The sequence below is a fragment of the Nyctereutes procyonoides genome, unplaced genomic scaffold (assembly GCF_905146905.1).
Source record: "Nyctereutes procyonoides isolate TBG_1078 unplaced genomic scaffold, NYPRO_anot_genome, whole genome shotgun sequence".
Lineage (NCBI taxonomy): Eukaryota > Metazoa > Chordata > Mammalia > Carnivora > Canidae > Nyctereutes > Nyctereutes procyonoides.
Window position 1 is genome coordinate 48,410,699 of NW_026575125.1, and position 6,133 is coordinate 48,416,831.

At 42.3% G+C, this 6,133-nt stretch overlaps 1 pseudogene; it reads left to right on the top strand.

Moving 5' to 3' along the window:
* Nucleotides 1-4,511: 4,511 nt before the first annotated feature.
* Nucleotides 4,512-5,780, top strand: LOC129517664 (26S proteasome regulatory subunit 10B-like; annotated as a pseudogene).
* The last annotated feature ends 353 nt before the right edge of the window (nucleotides 5,781-6,133 follow it).

Genomic DNA, 6,133 nt, shown 5'->3' on the forward strand with positions numbered 1-6,133 from the left:
CTTCCAAGGAGCGTCTTGTTCCGGAGGTGCCGAGGGACCGTGAATCATCGCGCGGGCTCTGCCCGCGCTGGTCGCCCACGCAGCCCCGTCGCCCCGCCGCCTCTGCACGCACCCGGTGACGCACCAAGACGCCCGGAGACGCTCTGCGCACGAAAAGCAGCCCCCGGCAGTTCCCGATGGCAGCTGTGCGCCAGCACCTGCTCCTCCAGCCGGTGCCTAACTCTCCTCCAACCCCCGCGTCCTGGAAGCTTCCGGCGCTGGAGGCCCCACTCGCCACCACTCTCCAGAAGTCTTTGCCACTAAACTCAGATAGGGGTCGTTTTCTCACGCGGCCTTAACAGAGGGGGAGAGTTAGAATGAGAGAAAGGTGAAGCGAGGGCCAGCGTTAAGAAGCCAAGAAGCAGAGGTGTGTGTGTTGGGGGGGCGGGCAGTAGATTAACCGGTTATCTGACTCCAAATTTCATGGTGAGCTTTCCACAGCATCCAGCTGCAGCGTCTTCCTAGCACCTGCCCAGCACGCACAAACGCAGAAAGAGAAGGTTGGGCCACCTCAGAGGACTTTCAAAATCAAGCACTAGAAGAAACACCAACGATTTGGGAAATAAAAGAAAATGTGTAAATGACATTTGAGAAGAATGTCGGGGGGGGGCGGTTGCTGGGCTGGACTCTGTAAACATGTTTTATGGCGGAGCAGAGGACATGATCAGAGCTTTGAGTTAGGAGTGTGCACAAAGGGAAAAGAGATCCAAGAAATGGATCTGAGGTATTCCAGTAGTAGCACTTAGCAGGGTCTAAGTCTGAGCCATGAAAATGGGGGGGGGGGGGGGAGAAAGGGATTCAAGAGTGGGAAAAGACTTAGTATTGGTTGGATTTTAAAGGTGAAGTAAGTAAAATCCACATAGGGCTTTGTACCTCTCAAGGTATTTACTGCAATTGATTTTGCCTTCTTTACTAGAATGATGGTTTGTCGGCCTTGTTAGGTGCTAAAAATCCATACAGTAGTGCTGGTGGCTTAGGCCCCACTCCTGCCTTGGAGACCATGACCCTGACTGTATGTGGGGAGGAGAGTACATACGTCCTGGGGCAGTGTCCACCCTGTCAGCCAGATGGAACATGGGTAGGGCAGAGCTCCCTGCCCAGACAGCATCTGAACATCCCCAAGAACCTCTAAACCAGCCCCTATATCCCTCTTGGGAAAAGTCTGGAGGGCTTCAATTAAACTCTAAGACTGCCTTATGCTACTGAATATCCTTCTAGGTCTACAGTTTGCCAGGGCAACTGAGTAGGCAGCTCTACCCCAAGGCCAAGGATCAAGACTTTCCAACTGGCTGTGAGTGCCTGCTGCCAGCTAGTGACACTCAATAACATACCACTGGGCAGGCAGCATGGCTCCATTGTGGTAGAATGGGCCATTTTTGTTCGAGAGTAAATTTTCTAGGCATCAGCACCCCACCCCCACCAAGACAGAAATTCCACAGAACTGGGGAATGGTATGTCAGCAGTGGACCCAAAAGTAGTCAGGTCCACCTCCATACCCATACTGTAGTCTGTCCAGAACATCAGGCCCAACAGGCCCAGCTACTAACCCAGTTCATCTTCCCCTATATGCCCTATAGGGATGGACATGAATGTGAGCACGCTCTTAGGAATGGGTGTTCCTATAGTTCCTCAGAACTTGACCCCATAGACAGCAGCATGGAATAAGGGGCCACTCCTAATTCCTGGTACTCCCTCCTCCCACCATGTATACTTGCTGTCATCCTGGACTCTCCCAGATAGAAAATCATGACCCCACTGTCTCCTAATGCTACTGTGTGCTGCTTGTCTACCTCAACCACTCCTTACTCCCTTCCTTAAAGTCCAACGAAGTATGTTATCAAGCCAGAATTTAGTTTTTTTGTTGTTGTTTCTTTCTAATCAGGAAAAGGATTTGCCCCCACTTTGGGAATACCACTGAATAGCAGACCTAGTGCCCAGAGTCCATGTTTCTAATCAATATTTACTCTTGGAGTCTAAAGTACAGGCTTTTACAAATACACAGAAACAAATGGGTGTGCAAGTGGGAGAGGGTCCTGTGGGGTGTTACTTATCCCCTAAACATCTTTCAGGTCCATCTCCATACCCGTCAGGGTCCCTGGCATTCTTTGTGAAGGAGGAAAAATTGCATGAAAAAAAGGAGCAAAGATTTCAGTTTTCCCTAAATTAATATGTGAATTCATTACCATCCCAATAGAATCTCCACAGGAATTTTTTGTGGAATCTGACAAACTGATTTGAGCAAGGATATGTAAAGAATATGCACAAGAAAAGCTAAAACAATTTTTTTGGGGAAATGCAGTGAAGGAGAATTTATTATACAAAATATCAAATCTCTAATAATTAATAAGGTACAGTATTGGCTCAGAACTAAACAAATAAATGAGTGAGATAGAATAGAAAGCCCTCAAACCAACACATGTAAAGATATTAAATAAGTAATATTAGTGGCATTTATAAGCCAGAGCTGAACGGATGAGCTATTCAATACAAAGTATTGGAACAACTGGCTTTTCATTTGGAAAAAACTAGATCTCTAACCATATACTAAAAACACCCACACACATGCAATTTTGGATAGCTCAAACAACTAACTATAAAAAATAAAGCATATCTATAACTACAATAAAAATATGTAGATGCATATATTTGTGACTTTGGTGGAGAGAAATACTTTTTAAACAACGCATACAACACAAAAGGCATAAAAGCATGATTGATACATCTGAATCTACATCAAAAAAAATTTCCTAGACAAAAGACACCATCAATAAAGGTAAAAGACAAATGATAAACTGGGAGAAATATATTATTTGCAATATATGTATTAGGTCAAAAGTTAATATTTCTCTCTACATATATATGTTAATATATATTTAAAATATCTATATCTATATATTGATTCTGTAGATCCATAAAAAAGGCAAATCATCTTAAGGAAATATGGCAAGGTCAGTCAATTCAGAAGTATAAATTGCCAATGGACATTTGAAAAAATGCTTGACTTCTAGTACTCAAGGAAAAGCAAATGAAAACAAACATCAGATACCATCTTTCACCCATCAGGTTGGTAATTAAACATCTGATTATATCGAGTGTTGACATGGAGGTGAACAAAACTGCTATTCTCATACTCTACTGGGCAGATTACAGAATTACTGGCAGAAATTTGGAAGCATCTATTAGTATGTAAAATGCATGTCCCCTATACCCAGCAACTCCATTTCTTAGCATCTATCCTAAGGAAACTCTTGCACATGTACACAAATGTTTATTGAATGGATGCTTATGGAAATAATTGGCCATCACAATTTAGAAACAAGCTAAGTTCATAAAATAGGTAAATAGTTAAATAAGCTGCTGAGAGTCATACTCTGCAAAGTTATGTAACATTTTAAAAGATTAAGTCTGGATTTCTCCTTCTGGGAAGACAGTAGATATACATTTCCTTATTCCTCCTACTAAGTAAAACTACAAACTAAAAACTAAGTACAACCCAAAGCCCTCAACATTATAAATAAATCAACACAGAAGACTCTGGAAGGTGGAGGGAAGAAGGTACAACAGCAAGAGACCTCAGAACTCTAGGAATGACATGGTGGTATGTTCCCTGGATTTCTGTTTTGCTTTGTATATCTCAGAGTTGAAGCTCAAAAAGCCTGCAATCTGGAGCCACCAATGGGTGGAGACAAAACCAAAACCAAAACCAAATAGCCTGTGCCTCTAACCAAAGGACCAGAAAAGGAGGTAGACTAGCAAGGCAGAGAATTTAACTGCTTTACTTCAGGCAAGTATCCTAGGAAGAAAAAAATGTGGCCCCGTCTTCAACCCCATCTGTAGGGGAAAGGCTGAAAACATGGACTTAAACCCTTGCTAAGCTGTAGCTAGGCAACCCAAACCTCCCTATGGGGGTGATGTCAGACAAGACTGAGTGGGGAGCTGGGATAGACCTCCCAGACGGAAAATCAGCAAGGATATAGAAGAACTCAGCAACACCTTCACCCAACAGGATCTAATGTGACATTTATAGAGCACTCCATCCAACAACAGAATAATACCCATTCCTTTCAAGTGCCCATGGAACACAGACTATGTTAGACCACATCCTGTGTTATAAAACAAACCTCGACAAATTAAGCAATGAAAATAAAACAGAATGTATTCTGTAACCATGATGGAATACAACTAGAAATTAATGACAGAGAGATTGCAGGAAAATGTCTAAACACTTGAAAACTAAACAGCACAGTTCCAAATAACTCACGGGTCAGAGATGAATTCTCAAGAGAAATTTAAAAAATACACTGACCTGAATGAAAATGAACATACATCACAGCAAAATGTGTGGAATGCAACTAAAGCAGTGTTCATTAAAGGGAAATCTATAGCACCAAATGCTTATACTAGAAAAGAGGAAAGTCTCAAATCAGTAATCTAATTTCCTACCTTAAGAACTAGGAATAAATGAGCGACAGCTTCTAATGATGGCAGACCCAAGAGAGAAGGCGCTTCAGGACTACCTCAAGAAGCTGCTGGAGCAGAAGGAGATCGACAGCCATCTCAAGGAGTTAAGGGAACAATTAAAAGAACTTACTAAGCAGTATGAAAAGTCTGAAAATGATCTGAAGGTCCTACAAAGTGTTGGGCAGATGTGGTACTTAAGCAACTAGTACTTGAAGTACTTGAAGTACTTAAGCAACTAACTGCAGAAAAAATTCATTGTTAAAGCTACAAATGGACCAACATATGTTGTGGGTTGTCATCGACAGCTTGATAAAAGTAAGCTGAAGCCAGGAACAAGAATTGCTTTGGATATAACTACACTATCATGGGATATTTGCCAAGAGAAGTGGATCCATTGGTCTACAACATGTCTCATGAGGCCCCTGGGAATGTTTCTTATTCTGAAATTGGAGGACTATCAGAACAGATCCAGGAATTAAGAGAGGTGATAGAATTACCTCTTACAAACCCAGAATTATTCCAGCGTGTAGGAATAATACCTCCAAAAGGCTGCTTGTTATATGGACCACCAGGTACAGGAAAAACACTCTTGGCTCGAGCTGTTGCTAGGCAGCTAGACTGCAATTTCTTAAAGGTTGTATCTAGTTCTATTGTAGACAAGTACATTGGTGAAAGTGTTTGTTTGATCAGAGAAATGTTTAATTATGCCAGGGATCACCAACCATGCATTATTTTTATGGATGAAATAGATGCTATTGGTGGTCGTCGGTTTTCTGAGGGTACTTCAGTTGATAGATTTACAGAACTTTAATGGAGTTACTGAATCAAATGGATGGGTTTGATACTATACATAGAGTTAAAATGATCATGGCTACAAACAGACCAGATACACTGGATCCTGCTTTGCTTTGTCCGGGAAGATTAGATAGAAAAATACATATTGATCTACCAAACGAACAAGCAAGATTAGATATATTGAAAATCCATGCAGGTCCCATTGCAAAGCATGGTGAAATAGATTATGAAGCAATTGTGAAGCTTTCAGATGGCTTTAATGGAGCAGACCTGAGAAATATTTGTACTGAAGCAGGTATGTTTGCAATTCATGCTGATCATGACGTTGTAGTACAGGAAGACTTCATGAAAGCAGTCAGAAAAGTGGCTGATTCTAAGAAGCTAGAGTCTAAATTGGACTACAAACCTGTGTAATTTACTGGGAGGTTTTTGATGGTTGCATGACAGATACTGGCTTAATGTAAAAATAAAGTTAAGGAAAATAATGTATGTATTGGCAATGATCTCATTAAAAACTTATGAATAAAAATAAGTATGGGGCAGCCCCTGTGGCTCAGCGGTTTAGTGCCGCCTTCAGCCCAGGGCCTGATCCTGGAGACCTGGGATGGAGTCCCACATCGGGCTCCTTGCGTGAAGCCTTCTTCTCTCCCTGCCTGTATCTCTGCCTCTCTCTCTCTCTCTCTCATGAATAAAATGAATAAAATCTTTTAAAAAATAAGTATGAAGGGGATCCCTGGGTGGCGCAGTGGTTTGGCGCCTGCCTTTGGCCCAGGGCGCGATCCTGGAGACCCGGGATCGAATCCCACGTCGGGCTCCCGGTGCATGGAGCCTGCTTATC